At 42.3% G+C, this 25,165-nt stretch overlaps 1 long non-coding RNA gene across 1 annotated transcript; it reads left to right on the top strand.

Moving 5' to 3' along the window:
- The first annotated feature begins 5,359 nt into the window (after positions 1-5,359).
- LOC137650682 (uncharacterized) lies at positions 5,360-23,866 on the top strand. Its single transcript, XR_011046050.1, has 2 exons — positions 5,360-5,477; positions 23,634-23,866. It is a non-coding gene; the product is annotated as an uncharacterized lncRNA (long non-coding RNA).
- The last annotated feature ends 1,299 nt before the right edge of the window (positions 23,867-25,165 follow it).

Below are 25,165 nucleotides of genomic sequence, written 5' to 3'. Positions count from 1 at the left end.
GGAATGGAAACGAGGAAATAAATAGACTATAAGAAAAGAATAACCAATCAAAATAAAATATTTCAAGAACAGAAACAACATTGAATTAGATCCTTCACATATAAACTATAGAAACTTCAAAAATACAAGAGGAAGAGAAATGAGGTAGAACACCATGCCCGAGTGTACTCCAAAGCAAGAAAACTCTAATCCAAGACAGATTTCAGTTTTCTAAAATCACTGCCATAGAGCATTCAAGAAGTTTTGCTTTTATGGTGACCCAAAATGTTGGATCCTAATTGTTTTCAGTAATTACTTTACTTTACATACTTTGATGGCTGCTTTTCTGGTCCCATACAGCAGGGGAACCCCACTCTCTACAGGACCTCCACTGTCGTTTTACCTTGTTCGTTCAGACTATTTAACGTTTCATATCGCGTATTGTTCGTTGAATCTGTGGAATATATGAAGTTGTATCTTGGTGCAAGTGCTTTTATGTTGAGCTGGTTTTATTTCATAGTTTATGTTTTATCTTGTTTAAATTACTTTGTTACATAAGTACATATTAGGATTTCTTTGTATTTTCTCTTTCACAGACTTTTTCATATTGGTGTTCTTTGGTTTGTAGCATTTATTTTCCAGCTACGATTGCTGCTTGGTTTGTAGAAATGATTATATAATTACTGTATACAGATGTATTGATATTATACAGCTGAAGGATCGTAGAATTTTAGTTGGGTAACTTAAGCTTGGGTTTGAGGTAGGGTTGTGTGGAGCAAATGTTTTTATGTGAATTATCTTATCCTTTTCTCAGTGTTTTATTCCGGATTAGTATGTTTAATGAAGTAGAGGATTTGTTGCCTGATACCGTGAATGGAAATAGTACCTCCTTGTTCCCTGATAACCAAGGAGCCAGACGAGCGGGTGGCAGTTCTAGCTAAAAAGGGGCTTGAGAGTGTGACTGTACACGGAGAAAAATCCTGGGGATGAAGAATAATCTTCCGAGAGGAGCACCTATTTTGCGGATCCTCATTTTTTAGCTAGGGAAGCTTTGTCTGGAAAGGAGTACTTCGGCTGAAGGGAGGAAATCTATGTTTTCCGGGTTTCGTGAGAGCTGCTAGTTCTGATGTTCCATCACCTGAGGCCATAGCCGTTAGAAATAAAGTCTTCCTAAGAAGAGTGATATAAGAGCAGGATTCATTGTCCGTGTCCATCGCAAGTTTGAGAACGCCGTTCAGAGACCAAGAGTCCTTTTGTGGCCAAACCGAAGGTAGAAGCCTAGCACATGTTTTTGGGGTTGATGAGAAATAGGAATCAGCTAGGTTAATGTTGAACCCAACAAGGTAGATCTTCTTCAAAGCTGACTTGATGGTGGTTAAAGTGCTAACTGTTAGGCCTTTGTCAAATAGGAACCCCAAGAAAGAGAAGTCCAACACAGAAGGATGACCTAGTGAGCGCGAGTGGTGGGTGTCGGTAGGGTAACCCAACTGTATTCTCTAGGGCCTGTCACGGCCCTCCCCCTTTGATGAAGGGATTATCTAAATGGAAGACAGCCTGTGAATAGTGTTTTACAAACGCCCTTGTTAGATATACGACACCAACAAGGTGCTCGCGCGAGGGTTGTAACCTCTGCATTCCATGCTTTTAATTTTCTCTGGTATATTTGGAAGATTTATATCAGAAAAAGTACAAAGAAGGACTTTTTCGCCGGGCGTCACAGGTCTCTCCCCAGAAATAGATTTTTCCTTCGTCAAAATCCCTTTTCAATCACTGATTGTTTGAAATTGCAGTTAATGATCATTTAGGCATAATGATGTTTAGTCTATTCAACCATCACATTACAATACTTTTTCAAAGTTGTGATATTCATAACATAGAAAATTTACTCACTTGTGTATTGTAAAAAACTGCTTGAGATTATCCCAATGAAGAATGCCAATTTAGCTGTGTTTGGCTTTATTTTTCTTCTTGGGTTTTGCCTATTTTCTATTGTATTGCTTTGAATATAATGTAGTTTTTATGTAATTTTCAAAGTCACAGCAAAATGTGGTACAATATATACTGTCACTGTCTGGTGGTTTGACAAAGTATGGTATGCTGGAATTTTTTTTTTTTTTTTTCTTTGGCCAGAATGAATTTCTCAGATGACGGCATTCTTGGCAAGACTTTCCATGTTGCCATTAGCCTTTGAAGGTTATGAGGTATGACAATCATATTTGGAGGGTAAGTTTTCAGCAGGATTAACTCTCTGATCCAATCTCTGAAATTTGCAATTATAAAGGTTGTCAAAGTTTAAGACGCCAAGCGAGCTTTATTGTTTTCTGACATTTTAAATGTAACATTTTTTATTCATTGCATAAACACCCTGTACTATAGACATCTCAAAAGGTGAAAACATGATTTTGTGAAAAGTAGCCTAGGTTAGGTTATAATCATGTGCTGTATACATGAGTGCAATACATATATTTAATTAAACATCAATCAAGATGTGAGTTACTGTAATCATAAGATGCATTAGTCAGTTCTGTACAGTATTATTATTATTATTATTATTATTATTATTATTATTATTATTATTATTATTACTAGCCAAGCTATAACCCTAGTTGGAAAAGCAAGATGCTATAAGCCCAAGGGCTCCAACATCAATCAAGATGTGAGTTACTCTAATCATAAGATGGGTAAGTCAGTTCTGTACAGTATTATTATTATTATTATTATTACTAGCCAAGCTACAACCCTAGTTGGAAAAGCAAGATGCTTTAAGCCCAAGGGCTCCAATAGGGAAAAATAGCCCAGTGAGGAAAGGAAATAAGGAAATAAATAAATGATGAGAACAAATTAACAATAAATCATTCTAAAAACAGTAACAACGTCAAAATAGATATGTCATATATAAACTATAAAAAGACTCATGTCAGCCTAGTCAACATAAAAACATTTGCTGCAACTTTGAACTTTTGAAGTTCTACTGATTCAACTACCCGATTAGGAAGATCATAAGTATAGAGTAAACTGCATCTCTCAGTCATATTGGTAATCAGTTTCCCTCTCACTTACTCAAGTGTCCAGTTAGCATATACAGTACATTTTTTTTGCAGTAATTATTATTACTATTATTGTTACTAGCTAAATTATAACCCTAGTTGGAAAAGCTAGATGATATAAGCCCGTTGCCTCCAACGGGGAAAATAACCCAGTGAGGGAAGGAAAGAAAGATACAGATAGAACAGTGTGCCTGAGTGTACACCCATTACAACCTTATCAACCAAAGTAGTATTGAGAAGTTTCATGCAATACTTAGATTTGATCAACAGGAGACATTTTTCATCTTGTGCCAACATTTAGTACAATGATGTGGGATCTATTTATTGGAAGTTATGCTGCACTGCAAATACCAGTTTAATCAATCTGGATATGGTTATTGATTTCCCTTGCTTGATTAAAATGTGTGTTACCTAAGATTCATCATAATAATATCACAATTTCCTGATATTTTTTGGGCTCAAGCCATGTCGTCCTGATGGAAGTTCCCTCCGGCAGCTTCCTACTGTATAATATTTCTGCAATAGATATTATAAGAGAATACCGTCAGGTATCACGGGGTTCTAACCCCCGGAACGACTATCCGAAGATATCGTGTATAATCAGGGACATATCCTAAGATAACCGTAGATATCTGCACCCCGAATAGACCTTACTCAGTCATCTCCTCTAAGGGGAAGGATAAGTGAGGAGCCGTTACAATTTCCTGATATTTTATAACTATTTCTAGTAGGCCTCACTTCTTGCATAGCTCTGTTGGGGTAGGCTGTATGTTGGAAAAGTGTTATGGAAAGCAACCTTTTATGTTTATATTTGCTGTACAGCCAATATGTTGTGGATTATTCTGTTGGTATTGAGTGATCTCAGATGCATTAGTAAATGTGTTTTGATTTCTTCAAGCCAGTTAACTTAATTAGAGTTTTCATTGATTGAATATGGTGTGGCTCTTGAAGTTGAAAAGGAAAATTAGATTTTTGTATGTTTCTTCAAGTGAGGGAAGTTATTTAATTATTGAGTTAATTATAAGAGATTTTTCTTAGCGCTGTAAATGTCGCCTTTTAAGAAGTAGGTCCGGAGAAAGTGTCAGTCAAGTGTTGTTTCAGTAATTGATGGGTTGTGACGAATGAGATTTGCTCTTGGAGTAAAGCTGAACATTAAGAGGTGTAGTTTTGAATCGGAAGAATATTTAGCAATGCTACTAAGACTATGGGACTTTGCAAATGAGCCATAATAATTGGCCTACAGAAGGAAAAGTCCATGATTTTTTTTTTTTTAGAAAATTCTTATTTTGCAATATAGAGGCTCACTTCCTCAGGCTTCAAGGCAGACAAAAATTGTATCCTCTTTGTGTTGGATTCCAATATAGTTAGGTATTTCAAGCTAATGCCTTTATATCAATCAAGAGTATTGTGGATCTTTTAAATGGTTTTGTCAGCTGGATGACAAGAGAAATTAACCGTTACTACTTTATAGAGGAACGTATGGGAGGAACGTAGAGAGGAGAGGTCCCCTTTTTGTTTCAATTGTTTGATGTTGGCTACCCCCCAAAACTGGGGGAAGTGCCTTGGTATATGTATGTACTACTTTATAGAATTAATTTCATTACTCCTTGGGAAATAGGCTGTCGGAATAAAATCCAAAACCAATTCATTTGTGTAGATAATTTTTTGTCATCCCAAGATCATGGAGTAGCTGGTTAGTCAAAGCTTAGATTAAATATTTAAGGGCTAATAACAGTTGTCGTTGCTTGTATTATATTGATCCACTTTACCTCCTTTCCTACTTCCTTTTTTTCATTCTTGCTGTCTATCCTCTTCTAACTAGTTTCATGATGTAACTGCTGGTTTTTAGTTGCATTTGGGGCAGTGAATGGTCTCACAGGGTCCACTGCTGGGGTATATAGCCCAAATTTAAATACAGTAGTTGGAATGGGAGAGTTTAGTGAGATCTGATGGAACTTTATCAACGAGAATGCCGTCAATTGCTTTGTAACAAACGATTTTTATCTATCCTCATATTTTGTTGAATTGATATACAGTATATTGTGGTGATTATACCTAATGTCATAGTTCCAAGTGACAGAGATGAATAGGTCTGATTAAGATTTTATTTGTCACTCTTCAGACTTACTTATATCTGATAATATTGTTTCTTTTATAATATTAGCATCCTTAAGCTGAAGTACTCTAGTCAGTTTGACTGGTCTAGGGTTGGTAATATATCAATAACCTTTTTTTTCTTATTTGTATTGTGCCTGACAATGATTTAGTAGCTTAATTAATGAAGTGTAGAGTATTCATTTTAGTTTTAGATTAATAACAGTTAATTTCTTTTCAGGATAAAATGGGACCTTCCTGCATTGAGATGGAAATAAAATCTTTATATATTCAGATAAGAAGTCCTAAACAATATTCAAGTGGGTTTCTTTTGACCAAAGCTTCATTTTGACAAAGGTTAGTGAAAGAATGGGAACCCATTTCATTGTTCTTAAATTTTTAGGAATAAGGCTTTTTTTTAGCTTACTTGGTGTCTGTACAGAAAAATGTAATTTTAATGATAGAATTTATTAGTTCTATACTCACCTGATGTTCATATTGCTTTTAATCCCTTCATGTGAAATTATCAGGTGTTTTTTTCTATTGGACACTATCAATAACAGAATCACTTAATGTACGCTTTTTGGACACTTGGCAAATTTTTTTTTTTCACTCGTTTGCAATACGTTGTCAGGGGGATATAACCCCTATTTCCCTTCTGTCATACTGTTTATCACATTTTTGCTTGAGGGATTTCTTGTTGGCTCCTTAAGACATCTGACAGCAAGTTCTGATTGAAGTACTGTAATTTTGATAAGGAACCTATTAATAGATGACTGCTCTTTCTTTTTCTTTAAAATGGCCTAGAAAAAAATATGCATCATTGTCAGTAAATAGATTCACTCCTCGCCCTGCCGAAGCCTTGTCTGGGTGATGTTTCTACAAAATATTGAATGTTTTCACACATTCTGAACATCTCCATACCGGTAATTTTATTTGAAGCTTGGGGTTTGTTATTCTGTCCTGCTTCTTCCTAGATTTCAATTTCCTTCACATTGTCTTGATGCTGCACCTTATGTATCTCTAATTATTATTATTATTATTATTATTACTGTATTATTATTATTATTATGATTATTATTATTGTTGTTATTATTATTATTATTATTATTATTACTATTATTATTATTATTATTATTATTTTTATTATTATTACTACTAGCTAAGCTACAACTCTAGTTGGAAAAGCAGGATTCTATAAGCCCAAGGGCTCCAACGGGGAAATGTAGCCCGCTGAGGATAGGGAAATAAGGAAATAAACTACAAGAGAAGTAAAGAACAATTGAATGTCTTTTTCACAAATAGCAATTTTGGTAATTGTATCACCTGCTAACTGGTTCTCATCAGTCCAGACAAACAGAAACCTTTTAACGTTAGGACACGTTGCCTTTGATTCGATAGTGTCAGCACCAATTTTACACCGTCAAATGCTTTGATACCTTTATTGTTCAGAATTTTGAGTATACTAATACTGGATGTTGTAGTAGGATTGTACGTATAGTATTGGCAGGTTGGCCTCCCACATCCCTCCTTCATGCTTCGCGATAATTTTGTATTTCACTTCTCTGGTGATTTTATTCTTCTTATCATTTTTCTTGATCTCCGGGAGCATTCTTATGATACTGTTAACTTTACAATACATCTCAAAATTTAATCATGATAAACAATAACGATCACAACTTGACAAAGAACTTACTGGGACAACCATACAAAAAGCAGTTCTAAAGATGCTAGTATTAGATGATGTTTCTCCTATAGTCAATTCTTTTTAGTGAGGCAGATTTGCATCGACTCGCAGGGGTGCCCTTTTAGCTCGGAAAAGTTTCCTGATCGCTGATTGGTTGGACAAGATAATTCTAACCAATCAGATACCAGGAAACTTTTCCGAGCTAAAAGGGCACCGCTGCGAGTCAGTGCATATGCGCCTCATTAAAAAGAATTTAGTATAGTGCTGGTAGGAGAGTGGAAGAATCAGGCTCTGAAGAAGAGGCACGTGGTTGTGAGCTAATGCAAAACAAAATGGGGTAAAAAGACCATGAACACTGCTTGGGTGCCGTATGGGTACCATGATACTGATTTCTGCTCGTCACATGCGTCATGTTAACCCTTTTACCCCCAAAGGACGTACAGTACTGGTACGTTTCACAAAAGCCATCCCTTTACCCCCATGGACGTACCGGTACGTCCTTGCAAAAAAATGCTATAAAATTTTTTTTTTCATATTTTTGATAATTTTTTGAGAAAATTCAGGCATTTTCCAAGAGAATAGGACCAACCTGACCTCTCTATGACAAAAATTAAGGCTGTTAGAGCAATTCAAAAACATATGCTGGGATAAAAAATAACCCCCTGGGGGTTAAGGGTTGGAAATTTCCAAATAGCCTGGGGGTAAAAGGGTTAATACAAGTCCATGTTAAATGCTCATATGACGCAATATTTTTGTCCAAAGACCAATGTACATGTAATACTCATAACCCAATTCAAATATGTATGCTCATATTCAATGTTCCTCATAAACTGTGGTACTACTGTACTATCCTTATGGTAATGAACCTAATGGCTGAGAAAAATACACAACTTGAAATTCTATATTGGGACAAGCTCTCCAGCAATGAAAACATGAAAGTCTTCTTTATTAAATATTCACATCATAATAAAGGTATAAAAAGGAAAGACACAATCACCTTCTTCTTTGGAACTCAGTGGTCCTAAAGGCAGAAAGGTGGTTAAATTACTGAAAATGATGCAAGAAGAAAATAGAATCTCTAGGCTAAACTTAAGAAGGGTTCTCAGTCTTCTCTGGATTTACCCTGAACTGAATGCAAACAATGCAAGCTGTAAAGGTGTTACTAAACGTTGATTACTTTCCTTTGTAATCAAAGCAATCAACTGACAGGTGACATAACTTCAAAAGAAGAAGAAATACTAGTGAACATCAATACGAACATTAAGGGAGTTTCATAAAAATAATCATTGCGGTCACTCAGAATTGATGTTTAAAATGCATGGGTACCAATGGTGGTTTCATCGTTTGGAGTGTTAGGTAACTTTCACATTAATTAGGTACATTATCGTGTACCAGGTAGCAAAGTCTGTAGCCCTTTGGGGCTATTTTTTGTAGGGTAGTTTTCCTAGAAGTTTTCTCCTAGCCACTTTCGTTTTGTAATTCTTACAAACACTTTTGTCTCTTTTAGACATGAACCCAGTGTATGCAATATGTCGCCAGGGGGTTATAACCCCTAATTCCCTTCTGTCATACTGTTTATCACCATTTTTGCTCGAGGGATTTCTTGTTGGCTCCTCAAGACATCTGATGCAAAATTTTTATTGAAGTACTGTAGTATTATCCATCTTTGAATTGGTCACATTTTTTTTTACCATTGGTCATATTATGAATAACCCACATGACCCATCCCATGCCGGGATGTATACAGTGAAGAACAATACTTACAATTCAACATTTTCAGCATATCCAGTCTCTATATTTTTAAGTATAGTATTCTAATATACAAACTAAGTTCTAATATACTGTAGCCTGTTCAATAAAGATTAATCTCTACGGCTAAGTCCTATGAGAATTAAGAATTCAACCCTGGTCTGATCAAATAATTTATTGATGAAGGTGATGATAATTCATGTTCTCCGTGGTTTTGTATAATATTCGTTAATTGATTAAAGGATTAGAATTATTTTGCTAGCAGTGAATATACCTGAGCATTCCGTAATCCCACCTTGTGTATGAGTTTAAGTCAACAACAAAAACATGTCATTGGTCGTGAGTGCATATGGTAATTTAGAGCATGCAAGTACTGTATTAGTGTTAGCGAGTCCCCACTTTCTGAGAACATCATCTTCATTTTCATTAGGACATTTTCTTATAGCACATATCAATTTATTTTTGTTACAATTTCAGCAGCAATTTAGATACTCTTAGAGTTTTCCTGCTCATATAAAATTGAAGTAATTATTTACTTTCCTGGTCCTATACACCTGGGGAACCCTACTCTCTACATGTTCGTTCAGAAGCATTCAATATTTCCCACCGCATATTTCTCGTTTATTGTCAAATCCCTACTATCGAAGCACTTGGAGAACAAGAAAGTTTTCAATTTCCTCTTGAAAGCCTTAATATCTTCAGTCTTTGGAATGTCTAGTGGGAGCTTATTGTATAGTCTCGGGGCCACATATTTAAAGGCTCGAGAGCCTTTAAACTTGTTTTAGTTGAGATTTAGTCCAAAGTCTGTATTGATTTTTTCCTCATGCCTGATGTACTTGAAAACTTATTACCAGGTACACATAAAGGCTGCAGTTTCCTCTTTAGCTTTTAAAGTATAAGGGACAAGTTATGTGTATTGAAACCTTACACAACCAGGCCTTTTAGTACTATCCATTAATGTCTAGCTTATGCTTTTTTAACAAGCCTTCAGCTCATTCATTCCTTGGTATTTTATTATCTCTGATAAATATGTTACATCTTTGCTTTTGTTTGTTTATATGTTTATTTGAAAAAGAAAATGTCCAGAAAGTGGTCCTAAAGTGTCACAACAAATATTCAACCAACAAAACCTAGGGCTTGTAGTATCACGCTTTTCCAACTAGGGTTGTAGCTTGGTTTGTAATAATAATAATAATAATAATGATAATAATAATGATAGTTATAAAGCTAGTAAGAACATGCTAGCATCATGGAAGGTTGTTGTTTCTGTACCGAAGAATCTTTCTAGTTGTCCTTTCTGTCCGCAACAGCTTCGCTCTTTATTGCTTTTGCACTCTTCCCTTTAGGCTGTCCAACTACTGTTACTATTTCCTACTATTTGCTCGTTTAATGACAAATCCACACTATCAAAGCACTTGGAGAACAAGAAAGTCTTCAATTTCCTCTTGAAAGCCTTAATATCTTCAGTCTTTCGAATGTCTAGTGGGAGCTTATTTTATAGTCTTGGGGCTGCATATTTAAAGGATCTAAAGCCTTTATACTTGTTCCAGTTTTAGTTGAGTTTTAGTCCAAAGTCTGTATTGATTTTTTCCTCATGCCTGATGTACATTAAAGCTTATTACCAGGTACACATAAAGGCTGCAGTTTCCTCTGGCTTTTTAAGTATAAGGGACAATTTGTGTGTATTGAAGCCTTACACAACCAGGCCTTTTAGTACATACATGCATACATATACCAAGGCACTTCCCCCAATTTTGGGGGGTAGCCGACATCAACAATGAAACAAAACAAAAAAAGGGACATCTACTCTCTACGTTCCTCCCAGCCTATTAGTACTATCCATTAATGTCTAGCTTATGCTTTTTTAACAAGCCTTCAGCTCATTCATACCTTGGTATTTTATCTCTAATAAAGATGTTACATCTTTGCTTTTGTTTGTTTATATGTTTATTTGAAAAAGAAATATCCAGAAAGTGGTCCTAAAGTGTTACAACAAATATTCAACCAACAAAACCTAGGGCTTGTAGTATCATGCTTTTCCAACTAGGGTTGTAGCTTGGTTTGTAATAATAATAATAATAATAATAATAATAATGATAGTTATAAGGTTAGTAAGAACATGCTAACATCATGGAAGGTGGTTGTTTCTGTACCGAAGAATCTTTCTAGTTGTCCTTTCTGTCCGCAACAGCTTCGCTCTTTATTGTTTTTGCACTCTTCCCTTGTAGCTGTCCAACTACGGTTACTATTTCCTACTTCAGTTTGACGATGCATTGAAAGTAAAGAGACAATGAGCAATCATTTTCTTTATAGGGGATAACTCATAACCCTTTACATCCATGATGAGAAATTTTGCCTGAAGTTTAATAACCCATCATTGACTCTTTGAAATGGTCGTTTGACTTATTGATGGGCATACCTCTTTCTCCCGGTTGTGCTTCAAAGTTTAAGTGAAAAGAAGTGGTGTGTATGAGAGAGAGAAAGGATGTTCAATCCCTTTAATTTTATTTCATTATCTTATGTTTATAAAAGTGTTATAACAAGATTGAGATTTATGGGAATATTGATTTGTTCCGTAACCGAAATACAAACCACGCTATTTACAAAGGGTATTACTTTTAGCGCAGCTGAAATGACGAGCCAATAGTTTTTAACGAGGGTTAATTACCCCCGCGCTAGTTAGCGGGAGGTGGGGAAGGGTAGCTTGCTACCCCTCCCCCCTCCACACACCGGTGACTTGCTTCACTTCACTTTTGGCTCGGCGGTGATCAGACGTGTCTGTTCATTGCCTTCGTGACAGCCTTTAATTTTCTGCTTTTTCTTTTCAGCTTGTGTGATTGGTTGGAAGTTGACCTTCAGTTATTTTCTTTTATTTACTATGCGTACATGCCCTGGAGTTGCCGGCCGTCCTTGTGGGACTTTCATGTCGGACGTGATTACGGATCCTCACACCCTCTGCCCTTAATGTCGGGGCCGACGGTGCGACCAGGATAACATGTGCCGTGAGTGCAGGGAGTGGTCTGCCTCCCAGTGGGAGAGGTTTGGCCGTCGGCGTAAGAAGAAGTCCAAGAGAGACCGTTCTCCTCCGGGGTTAGCCTTGAAGGAGGAAGGTTCTCGGGACTCTTCTTCCGCCGCCCAAACCTCCTCCGAAACTCCCCCTCGTCCGCCTCCTAAGGAGAGTCGTCCGAGTGGGAGCGCAGACCCTTGTTCTGTTTCCCTACCTTCGGTGGGGGGAGAGGGCGTCGCCTCCCATAGCGAGGCGGTTCCCCCTCCTCCTCCGGGGGAGGTTATTGATAATAATGCCTTATCCAGTGATGATCTTTTACAGATTTGGTCGTCCCTGGGGCTTAAGGGCTTGCCCTCCAGGGTCGCTCTTATTGACCTTGTCTCGGGGGGGCCGCTGTTAAACAGTCGCCGGTGGTAGCAGAGGTAGACCCTCTGTCTATTGTCGACGTCGTGGTGACAGAGGCCTCCGACGTGGCTGGGCCTTCCGACGCAGGTGCTGTTGCTGGTGATGGTGCTCAAGGCTCTCCTCCTCCTTCCGTGCATCCTTCGAAGGGGGAAGTGAGTCCTTCTGTCTCGACGGCTGCCCAGCTTCCTTCTGAGGGAAGTGTTTTGACGGAGACTCCCCTTCGGAGGACCGATGGTCCCGACGATCTCCCCCGAGGCCGCCTCCGCCGTAAGGCTCACCGCCCTCTACGCCACAAGGGCCTCCCTTCCCCTTACAGGGGGACTAAGAGGCACCTTTTTGGGTCTTCGTCCTCCGGGGGGGACTCTCCTCGTCAGCCTCAACCGACTGCTCCGCCCTCCTTGAACCTCTCTGCAGACCGCTCACCATCTCCTGCCGGATCTTCGCCTTCTGGAGAACTCGTCACCCGACGGGCAACGGTCCCTTCGGGGCTAAGGGATTCTTCCCTTACGCGAGCAGGGCTAGCGCACAAGCGCTCTCCTGCTCGCCAGCGATCTCCTGCTCGCCAAGACTCTCCTGCTCGCCAACGCTCACCTGCTCGTCGGCTCTCTCCTGATGTTCGCCCCCCTCGCCAGCGCTCTCCTGCTCGTCAGCTCTCTTCCGAGCGTCAGCGCTCATTTGAGGACCATCGCCCTGCGGTCTCTGACCACCCTTTAGTTCCTGCTGAACTCCCTGCTCACCATCCACCTGGTCCTGTGGCTACGCAACATCGTGCTGCGCGTGTGTCAGAAACACATGTTCGCCAACGCGCTAGCGATCTTCCCGTTCCTGCTCGTGAACGCCCCGCACCACCTGTCCTCTCACAGGACACGCGTCGACCTTCTGCTCGCCAGCGATCACCTACACATGCTGCTCGCCATCGCACGACCCTGCATGATCGCCCGCTTACGCATGCTGCTCCTCATCGCACAACCCTGAACGATCGCCCTCCTGCGGATGCTGATCACCATCGCACCCTTTCACGCGATCATTCACCTGCGCATGCTGCTCGCCATCGCACAACCCTGCACGATCGCCCGCTTACGCATGCTGCTCCTCATCGCACAACCCTGAACGATCGCCCTCCTGCGGATGCTGATCACTATCGCACCCTTTCACGCGATCATTCACCTGCGCATGCTGCTCGCCATCACACAACCCTGCACGATCGCCCGCTTACGCATGCTGCTCCTCATCGCACAACCCTGAACGATCGCCCTCTTGCGGATGCTGATCACCATCGCACCCTATCACGCGATCATTCACCTACACATGCTGCTCGCCATCGCTTACCAGCACGCTGTCATTCACCTGCGCTAGGTGCTCACCATCACACATCAGTGCATCGACATACCACAGCTCGTCATCGATCGCCTGTGGATCTACATCGCCAGCGATCTTCTTCACCTACGCGGCAGCACGATCCCTTGCCGTCGCGCCATCGCTTGCGTTCGTCGCCTCGGACACGTGTTCATTTACCTGCCCACCCTCACGCCCACTCGTCTGCGCGCCCGCGCGACCACTCGCCTGCGCGCCCGCGCGACCGCTCGCCTGAGCGCCCGTGCGACCGCTCGCCTGCGCGCCCGCGCGACCGCTCGCCCGCGCGACCGCTCGCCCGCGCGACCGCTCGCCCGCGCGACCGCTCGCCCGCGCGACCGCTCGCCTGCGCGCCCGCGCGACCATTCGCCTTTGCGCGACCGTTCGCCCTCGCGCGACCATAGTTCGCGGCGAATTCCACAGCCGGTGGTAGCAGCAGGGACGCGTGCTCCTAGACGGCACTCGGGATCACCTCCATCCAAGCACAGGTTGGTAGTGCAGGACGAAGACAGGTCAGTACAGCATTCTTCCCCACCTTCTTTTCAGGCAGGTACCGTCGTGTCCACTCCAAAGGATCGCCCGATCCCTTTCACCTTAGCGAGGATTTCGGACTCTGTGTCCTTGGAGCAGCAGACTTGGTTTGGTCCGCTGGCACGGACGTTAGTGAGGGTTATGAAACCAGCACTCGCCGGCCAGGGTAACAAACCAGCGGCTGTCTCTCCTGCGCTGAAGAGAAAGAGAGGAGTGGACGTCGTGGTGACTTCCCCCAGGGCGAAGTTGGTTCCCAAGAAGTCGGTCTCGAGGGTCCCCTCTCCTGCACGAGTACTCTCTCCTTCTCCCGTGGACGAGGCCTTTCCGTCCTCAGGTGAGTCCAGTGGGGCGGTAGTCTTCCCCTCGGCACCAGGGGGGGAGACTTCGCTTCAGGCAGGAGAATCGTCTCGTGAGGAAGGGGCCCCTCGAACCTCGTTGTTGGGATCCTGTATCCCTCCCAGGAGGGAACCCAAGGATTCCAAGACCATCCCTAAATCCTCTGCAAGGATTCGTCAGGAACCCACGACTACCCAGGGGAATGTCCACGTATCACCCCAGGAAGAGATTCCTGGGGCAGGAGACTTAGCTGCCAGCCCGCAGGGAGGAGAACAGCAAGAGTCCGAACATGCCTTCTGGCAGGTCCTAAGCCTGATAAGGCAACTTAACAGTCTTACGGATCCAGTCATCCCCCCCCCCGTGAAGGCAAAGACACGATTCTGGATGAAGTGTTTGACGTTCGGAAGGCCCCTAAGTCCAGTGCAGCTCTGCCCTGGTCTCGGGGGCTGAAGAGTGCCAGAGCTAGGGCCAATGCTCAGCTCGCACTTCTTGCCTCCTCCAGTCGTTCCACTGCCGGGAACAAACTCATCCCTCCTCCTCGCCTTCAGCAGAGGAGGTATTTCGAGATCCTGGGTGAGCACAACCTCGCTCTTCCTCTCCATCACTCTGTGGAGGAGCTGGCGAAGGGAGTTCCCTTGGAGAAACTCTCTGCCCGGCAGGTGTCGTTCTCGGCGGCAGAGATCCTTAACCACGAGAAGGTCGCTAAGTGTGCCATGCAGGCCACTTCGTGGCTGGACTTCTGGTTAGGATCTCTGGGCATCCTATTGCGATCGGAGGACTTGTCCAAGGAGACCAATAGGAAGGCCCTAGAGACCTCCTTGCTCTCGGGCACCCGCTCCATCAAGTTTTTGGCGCACCAGGTTACCACCCTGTGGGTCAACTCGGTGTTGAAGCGTCGCGATGCTGTGTCCGAGAGATTCCATCCGAAGGTCCCCGCCGTAGATGTGTGTAGGCTCCGACATGCCTCCCTCCTGGGGGAGAGCCTGTTTGAGCCTCAAGACTTGGAGCGAACGGCTGAGAGGTGGAGGAAATCCAGCACGGACTCCCTCCTCCACAGGGCCCTTACAACTCTGCCCTATAAGCCTCCAGCCCCGCCACAACAGCAGCAACAGCCTCGTAAGGCTCCCAAACAGGCACCGGCAGCTAAGAAAGTGGTGTCTAAGCCCCAGCCCTTTCCAGCCAAGGTCAAGAGGGGTGGTAAGTCCTCCAGGGGAGGCAAGACTTCTAGGGGTGGCGGCCGCGGCTGCAAGCCCTAGGGGTGGCAGTCCCCCTGCGTGTCCACCTGTGGGGGGATGCCTTCAGCGTTGCGTCCGCAGGTGGCAACATCACGGGGCCGATGCTTGGACGGTCTCAGTGATCGGCCAAGGTTATCGCGTCCCGTTCACGTCATCTCAACCTCCCCTGACAGCGAATCCAGTGTCGTTGAGCTCCTATGCCATGGGATTGGCAAAGGGGCTGGCCCTTCAGGCCGAAGTCGAGACCATGTTCGAGAAGGGTGCTCTCCAGGAGGTCGTGGACGGCTCTCCAGGCTTCTTCAGTTGACTCTTTCTTGTAAAGAAGGCTACTGGAGGCTGGAGACCCGTCATCGATCTCTCGGCTCTGAACAGGTTTGTCAAACAAACCCGGTTCAGCATGGAGACAGCAGACACGGTCAGACTTGCGGTGAGACCACAAGACTTCATGTGTACACTGGATCTAAAGGATGCGTACTTCCAGATCCCAATCCATCCGTCTTCCAGGAAGTACCTGAGATTCTGCCTAGACAATAAGATCTACCAGTTCAAGGTGCTGTGTTTCGGTCTCTCCACAGCTCCTCAGGTGTTCACCAGAGTGTTCACCCTGATTTCGACTTGGGCGCACAGGAACGGCATTCGTCTCCTTCGTTACCTAGACGATTGGCTGATCCTAGCAGACTCGGAGTCGACCCTTCTTCGGCACCGAGACAGGCTTCTAGATTTTTGCCAGGATCTGGGGATCGTGGTAAACCTCGAGAAGTCCTTTCTGCAGCCGTCCCAACGACTGGTTTATCTAGGCATGCTAATAGACACCAATCTCCACAAAGCCTTTCCATCAGACGACCGGATAGCAAGGCTGAGGAGGGTGGCGGAACCTTTCCTCAGGCGAAAAGAACTCCCCGCCCAATCGTGGTTGCGTCTCTTAGGCCACCTATCCTCCCTGGCCCGTCTGGTTCCAAACAGCCGCCTCAGGATGAGATCCCTTCAATGGCGGCTCAAGTCCCGGTGGAATCAAGGATCCGATTCCCCGGACATTCTGATCCCAATGGGGTCTCTGGAACAGACGGACTTGCGGTGGTGGCTGGCCGACAAGAACCTGCGAAAGGGAGTGAGTCTTCTCGTCCTCCCCCCGGAATTGACTCTGTTTTCGGACGCGTCAAAAGAAGGGTGGGGGGCGCACGTTCTGAACCAGAGGGCCTCAGGCCTTTGGTCAGAATCAGAAAAGTGCCTGCACATCAACCTGCTGGAATTGAAGGCCGTCTTTCTGGCCATTCAACAGTTCCAACGGTTCCTGGCGGGTCACTCCGTGGTGGTGATGAGCGACAACACCACGGTAGTGGCTTATATAAACAAGCAGGGAGGCACTTTTTCGCAACAGCTATCCCATCTTGCAGTAGAGACTCTGAGGTGGACCGAAACCCACTCGATAACACTATCAGCTCGCTTCATTCCTGGCAAGAGGAATGTGCTCGCCGACAGTCTGAGCAGAGCTTCGCAGATAGTGAGTGCCGAGTGGTCTTTGGATCCTCAGATAGCCAACAAAGTCCTGACTTTGTGGGGTTCCCCGATGGTGGACTTGTTCGCGACAGCCTTGAACTTCAAGCTGCCCCTGTACTGCTCACCAGTACCGGACCCCAAGGCACTCTGGCAAGATGCTTTCCAGCAACGGTGGGACAACATCGACGTGTACGCCTTCCCACCATTCTGTCTGATGAGAAGGGTGCTCAACAGGACCAGACTATCGGTCAACTGTTCCATGACTCTAGTAGCTCCGCTATGGCATCACGCGGAATGGTTTCCGGACCTTCTGCAACTCCTTACGGAACTCCCAAGGGAGCTTCCTCCACGACACGAGCTTCTCAGACAACCCCACTCCGGTGTCCCTCACAGGGCCGTAGCCTCGCTTCGGCTTCACGCCTGGAGACTATCCAGCGTCTCCTCGCGGAGAGAGGCTTTTCGCAACAGGTTGCGGAGAGAATGTCTCGGCACCTGCGAAGGTCCTCTGACGGAGTCTACCAAGCGAAGTGGAGAGTCTTTTGTGGTTGGTGTCGTGGAAGGGGTATCTCTCCACTCGATGCCACTATTCCAGCAATAGCGGACTTCCTTGTGTATCTGTGAGAAGAAATGCGCCTTTCTGTCTCGGCAGTGAAAGGCTATCGCTCAGCCTTAAGCTTGGCCTTCAGATTGAAGGGCGTGGATATTTCTTCATCGCTAGAACTCTCTTTACTCATACGTAGCTATGAGCTTACCTGCCCCCAGTCGGAAGTGAGACCCCCTCCTTGGAACGTGGTTCGAGTCCTCAGGTCTCTCAAGAGACCTCCATTCGAGCCATTACGCCAGGCCTCCGATCGCCACCTGTCTTGGAAGACGGCTTTCCTACTCGCCTTGGCCTCGGCCAAGCGAGTTAGTGAACTTCATGGTCTCTCGTACGACATCGCCCATTCAAGGGGATGGGGGGAGGTAACGTTCAGGTTCGTCCCTGAGTTTGTGGCCAAGACTCAGAATCCTGGAGTGCCGGATCCTCGGTTCGACTCTTTCAGGATCGCGAGTCTCCGTTCTGTAACAAACGACCCAGACCAGCTGCTACTATGCCCAGTGAGGTGTCTGAGGTACTACTTGAAGAGAACGGCTGCAGTCCGTCCTCAAGTGCGAGCTTTGTTTGTGAGCACAGGCAGGACAAAGAGGAGGGTCACCAGGAATACCATCTCTGCTTGGATTCGAAGGGTTATCCACCATGCCCTGAATCCTGACCCTCCTCCGTCACGTCGCCCTCGGGCCCACGATGTCAGGGGTATTGCTACATCCCTGGCCTTCAAGAGAAACTTCTCTGTGACGCAGGTACTTCAAGCTCGGAACAGGACGATTTGGCGCCGACTCTTTGGCGCTGACGATTTGGCGCCGCCAATTTGGCGATAGACAGTTTGGCTCTCATTGTTTTGGCGATGAGCTGTTTTGGCGCCAAGAAACAAACTTAAGGACCATCCGCAAATTTGTGTCTCGTTTAGTGATCACCTCATTACACCAAAGGTTCATCTGATTTGAGAATTGTACTAGTAAACTAGTTGTTACGATATTCAAGTCATTTTATTTTGGAAAAAGCTTTTCTTTAGTTTCTTGTACAGCCCATACCTTAAATGGCCGAAAAAATCTTATGTAATAAAGGCAAGCCAAAATTTTCACACAACGGAAATGTGGAATATGTATGGTCGAACGATATTAGGTGAGAACAGAACAAACAATCATGCTGAAGCTACGCACAGGGAAATCTATGCAGAACTTGGAATGAACCACCCAGTTATATGGAAATTCATTTATGGCATAAAGAGAATTCAGAAAGGACGCGATTCTATTATGAACAACAAATGGCTGGGAATCTTCCTGCTCGAAAACGCTTAAAATATATCAAGACTGATGAACGCATTTTAACTATAGTACAGCAGTTCTATTCACGGGAACCACTGGAATACTTACGTGGTTTGGCATATAACTATGAAATGCATTAACATGTTGGTGAAAATGTTTCATTTTATTTCATTTTTGTAGCATTTTAATACTGTATTGCTGAAAATAAATAGAACTTTTTTATTTTTATGTTATTTTTGACCCATGCAATATATATAACACACGTGTATATATATATATATATATATATATATATATATATATATATATATATATATATATATATATATATATATATATATATATATATATATATATATATATATATATCAGGTCAGAAAATTTTCAAGCTGGCGCCAAATGGGCTAGCGCCAAAATAACGAGCGCCAAAACGGCGGTGCCAATTCATCGTCGCCAAAAGAGCGGCGCCAAAACGTACTGGACTCCTTCAAGCTGGGGTCTGGAAGCGTCAAACGACCTTCACAGCCCACTACCTGCAAGACGTGACCCACAGGAGCCTCGATACGTTCTCTATCGGCCCTGTGGTGGCTGCACAACTGCTAGTCTAACCTCAGGCTCCATTTTGGACAAGTAGCAGTAGGTTGAGGGCGTTGTTACCCGGTCTTAGTCTGTGTGAATGAAAGAGTATGTCTGACCTTTACTTCTTTCTTCATTCTCCCCTCTCTTGGGGAAGCAGCATCCTGGTCCTCGCATAGCTGACCTCGACCTCTGCAGGTAACCCATGCTTCTTTGTGCTCCTAGTATTAAGCTTAATACTGTTGCGTCTCCCATACCCTGACGAGGTGGTATGGGGAACGTCCTATCCTAGAATTCCTATCTGAAGGTCTCAAGGTCAACTTCATAGGATGAGTCTCACACTCCTCCTCACACTACTTATGTAGGCCACTCGTTCCTAGCGATGCTAGGAACCTGTGAGGTACAGGGGCTCCCTCTCTCTAGTGCTGCTCACTGAGGGATCGAGCCCCCGGGCAAGCCAAAGTCAGTAAGGCTGGGGACTTTCCACCCTTCCTAAGGGTTAAGTCACCCTTTGTAAATAGCGTGGTTTGTATTTCGGTTACGGAACAAATGACAAATTCGAAGATAATTTGTATTTTTCCTAACCATACAAACCTTAGTTATTTACACATATGTGCCTGCCATCCCTGACCCCCAAGTCAAGTCCTACCTCTAAGTGAAGTGAAGCAAGTCACCGGTGTGTGGAGGGGGGAGGGGTAGCAAGCTACCCTTCCCCACCCCCCCGCTAACTAGCGCGGGGGTAATTAACCCTCGTTAAAACTATTGGCTCGTCATTTCAGCTGCGCTAAAAGTAATACCCTTTGTAAATAGCTAAGGTTTGTATGGTTAGGAAAAATACAAATTATCTTCGAATTTGTCATGTTTATGAATTTGATTATAAAATTAGAGAAATTACGATAGACAAGGCTGCCCAAGATGAAGAGATAAAAAGATAGGATTTGTAGAGGTAGATTTTAATTACTTAAAGTATTGGATTAATGAATGATATTCATGGGTCGAAGAAAGTGGTCTTGCTTTGAGAATTGTACATATATCTTTAATCGTACAGTACTTCTTTATCTTGTCCTTCTTTAGGGCTAAGACATGAGCGACATTTTTACATGTGGAAGAAGCCCTTGCATATTTGATATTAAAGTCATTTAGCCTTTCCTCATTGTCTGGTTCTGTTTCAACAGAATCTTCGAAATACTGTGGCCTGAATTAAATGGTATAAATCCATTGTTGTGTCAGAGTTCAAATTTAAGGAAAATAGTAATTTACTATATTTTAGTCCTATTTTTCTAGACTTGAACATTTCGGAGTAAAACAATTGTGTAAAATACTGGATGAAGATTAAATACAGAGAGAGATGATTGGGTTTATGGGTGGGCAAGTTGATCAGTAGGGGCTGTGACATGATTACTAGTTCAATGGAGAATCGGGTATAGGTACTGAAGAATTCTCTTCGCTTCGTCTTACACCTCCAATCAGTCATGTATTTTTACCACCGTTTAGTCATCAAAGGATTATACTTAAAAAGGTTTCCACCCTATAGATTCCTGTGAATGTACTTTCAAAAGGGTGGCTTTTAGATGGAGATGGATTGCTAAGCTATTTCTCTCATTTCTTAAAGCATGGCACCCAGTGGCCTCCCACACTTCACTGGAAGTATGTCACCTGATGCCTAGATGTTATGACATAGTTTTCAACAAATTATTCCTGCTCAAAGATGGGTACAGTACTTGTCTTCCCTATCTGGATATTGAAATGAGTCAATGGTGGTGGTTTTGGACGAAGGAACAAGTCTGACTGAATTACTCAAGACATAGAAAACAAATTTAGTTAGAAAATTTAGATTTAAGGTAATATAAAATGCTGCAGCAGTAGGGGATTCAGCATTATGAAGCTTCTTCTGTGGTGGATAATGTGGGAGGGTGGGCTGTGACACCCTAGCAGTACCAGCTGAACTCGGTTGAGTCCCTTGTTAGGCTGGGAGGAACGTAGAGAGTAGAGGTCCCCTTTTTGTTTTTGTTTCTTTGTTGATGTCGGCTACCCCCCAAAATTGGGGGAAGTGCCATGGTATATGTAGGTATGTAAAAAGCCATTCTTAGATGAAAGGGGGAAAGTTTATGCTGTACTGTATATATTTTTTTAATGATTTCTATTTATCTACAATGGCACTTCCCATAATTTTGGTGGGTAGCCAACATCAATAGAAACTAAAGGGGGATTTTTCCTCTGTTCCTCCTTGCCTGATGAGGACGGCCCACCCTCCCCCAATCTTTCACCACAAATGAAGGTTTGTATGCTGACTCCCCTACTTCCGCTACCTCAGCGGTCACCTTATAGCAGCACGGACTATCAGAACTGCGTCACAATCACTCGCTATTCATTTCTATTCCTAGCATGCTCTTTTGCCTCTCCGATTATTTCAGGTACTAAATTAGGCACTTGTATGAAATACAAACACTCTACTGTGATTTGCCTGTGTTTTGAGATGTCTTTACTATTTGAATACGGTAGTTGCCATAACTTGTGTTATTTATCCATCTTTGATCATACTTCTTTAGTTTATCTTTTTAAAAGAAGAAAATTCTTGCAAGACTGTCCAGACACTTACAAAAGGAAATAAGATTAGGGAAAGAAAAAGAGGGGTTGCTTTAAAACTTAGTACTGTAAATAATATAAAATTTGCTCTTTAAAGGATACAACATTTTAAGAGTGGAAAAGTACAGTTGTTTTTTTTAAACTTAGTGTTGCTGAGATTTGATTGTGATCATTCTTATGCATGTAGGTAGTTGGTTGGCCAAAGCACCAGTTGCCTGTTAAGATACTATTACTTGAGAGTTATTGGATTCTTTGACTGGCCAGGCAGTACAACATTGGACCCCTCTGGTTACGGCTCATTTTCCCTTTGCCTACACATACACTGTATAGTCTGGTCTAATCTTTACATATTCTTCTCTTTCCTCTTACACCTGACAACACTGACATTACCAAACAAGTCTTCTTTGCTCAAGGGATTAACTACTGCAATGTAATTGTTCAGTGGCTTATTTCCTTTTAGTAAGGTAGAAGAGAAACTAGCCAGGTTAAGGAGCTCTAGGAGAAGGTCCCTCCAAATTCAAACCCTTGTTCTCTAGTCTTGGGTAGTGCCATAGCCTCTGTACCACGGTCTTCCACTGTCTTGGGTTAGAGTTCTCTTGCTTAATGGTACACTCAGGCACACTATTCTATCTGTTTCCCATTTCCTTTCCTCACTGGACTACTTTCCCTTTTGGAGTCCTTGAGCTTATAACATCTTGTTATTCCAACTAGGGCTGTAGCTTAGCTAGTAATAATAATAATTTGTCTTACAGACGGGGCAAATTTACGAGTAATAAATCACTGTTTTTTTCTTAACTTCCTCCGCCTATGTCTTGTGAGTGTTTGGTGCGGGATATTCTTCTCTCACTTGTGAGAAAGAAGAATATTTTGAGATATTTTTTCTCACCTACCCAGCCATATGTCTTTTATATGAAGAACATTTATTTGATCTTAGCATGTAGAGATATAGTCTTCTTCTTGTAAAGTAATAAAAAAGATTTAAACTACAGTAATTCTTTTGACTGTTGCTTTGTAAGCCAGCGTAGGGAAAAAGACTGATGCAGAATTGTGTTGATTGAAGGAGATAACATGGTTTAGATAGAAACTCTTGAAAGAGATTGAATATAAAGTAGTGTACTGTATTGTAAAACGAAATGCGTAGAGTAGTTTTCGGCCCTTTACTTTTCTTTGGGATTTTTTTAAAGCAATTTTGTTTTACAAAATCTCGTGTAGGTCTTTGAAGATCATGACTCAAAAGATTTTTTGTCTCTCTCTCTCTCTCTCTCTCTCTCTCTCTCTCTCTCTCTCTCTCTCTCTCTCTCTCTCTCTCTCTCTGTCATTACTATAATATTTTACTTATTTGTCACTTGAATTGCATTGATTTATTGCATGGTATCAAGATTTATAAAAAAAATAAATCAAATTTTAAGAATATATTCAACACCGTAGTAGAAAACACTGCACATGGAAATTACCTTGTGAATAACCTAAAGTGTTAAATTGTAGAATATTCCATTAAATAAAATGCCAAATAAAATATGTTCATCATTATGAATACTTTCTTATGGATTGATAACTTACCATGAAATCCACAATACCAGATGTGGAGGCAAATATTAAAAGCCCGAAATAGTTTACGATGCATTTGGATCAATACTTCTTGTTATTGGATCTCTCTGACTCGTCCTTCTCGCTTGTATTTCCAGAAATCGACCACTTGACTGTCACTCGAAGGGAGAGCGAGAGGGAGAGAAACAATTGTTGCTGTCAGCGTAAATTTTTGCCTTCAAATGTTCAAGGTTCTGATATTGTCTTGAAATGTCTTATGTTATTCTTCCCCTTTTAATAATAATCGTCTCAGTGGATAGGTGCACGTCTCTCTCTCTCTCTCTCTCTCTCTCTCTCTCTCTCTCTCTCTCTCTCTCTCTCTCTCTCTCTCTCTCTCTCTCTCTCAATAACTTTTGGAATAGAATCTTGCATATTCTGCATAAGGTGCATATATGTCAAAGTATTTAGTTAATACAGTATTGTCAATTAAAACTATATCCCTATATTTTAAAGCTGATACATGTATATAGGGGATATAGTGTGTGCATATAGAAAAATGTATGCATATACAGTAGCTATACTCAGCTTTAAGCATTCTTGTTTCATACGTCGTTCCTGGCCTTGCATCTCTCGCCCTAAATTATAGAATGAAAAATTAAATTCACGTTGCGCCGTTTTACTCGACCTCAGTCAAGTGTAACCTACGACTAAAAACCAAACTAAAAAAATTTTTATGAAATAAGAAAATATTCAAATAACTTGAAAGAAAAATTATTTTTATCCCAGTGCTTGAAGAATATTTAATTTCTTCTGAGTTTTTCATCATATTTTTTCCATTACTTTTATGTGGTATCTTAGAATACTGACTAACTTTGTTTGTTTCAACTTTTCATAGGTAATGCTATACTTTTCTTAGATATTTTATATTATTGTTCCACAATTAATTTATATTGGGAATGAAACATACAGTATATCTTTCTTAAGAAATAGTATTTTTTTATATTTATATCTTGTAAGGTACTTAGCCTTGCTTAGTGTATCAGTCACCATGTTGACCAGTTTTATCCAACTTTTTATCTCTATCATGTGGGTTGTATCAATCACTTAACATATATTTCTGTACATATTGTTCTTATCATTATCCTTAAGTTGGTTTTCAAGTATGATGAATCTTTTTTTATTGCTTTTAATTCTTATCGTGTCATGAGACATTGAGCAAAATCTGGGACCAGTATGCCATTGCCAGTGTTTACTGTATTGCAATATTCATGGTCTGCATGCCAATATTCAAGACCTTACACTTGCTTCCAGACAGAATTAAATTCCATTATACTCTATTACAATCTCCAATGCTGTACAGAAATCCCTTGATTGTGATAGGGAAGTTAGTATGATTGGCCTTGATTTTAGTGCTGCCTTTGACCGTGTTAATCATGAGGCTCATGTTTTCAAACTAAAACAGTTGGGAGTGGGTGGGTCATTTCTTAGCATTATTTTTGATTTTTTAAGTAATAGATCTCAAAAGAGTTGTTGTTGATGGGCACCATAGTGATTATAGGAATGTGATATTTGGTGTTCCACAGGGTAGTGTTCTTGGCACATTAATTTTCATACTATATACACATGACATGTGGTTTGGCCTAGAAAACAAGCTTGTTGTATATGCAGATGATGCTACTCTCTTTGCATC

Source organism: Palaemon carinicauda, chromosome 12, assembly GCF_036898095.1.
Source record: "Palaemon carinicauda isolate YSFRI2023 chromosome 12, ASM3689809v2, whole genome shotgun sequence".
Taxonomy (NCBI): domain Eukaryota; kingdom Metazoa; phylum Arthropoda; class Malacostraca; order Decapoda; family Palaemonidae; genus Palaemon; species Palaemon carinicauda.
The sequence above is the reverse complement of the archived record's forward strand: the minus strand, read 5'-3'. Positions and strand labels throughout refer to the sequence as shown.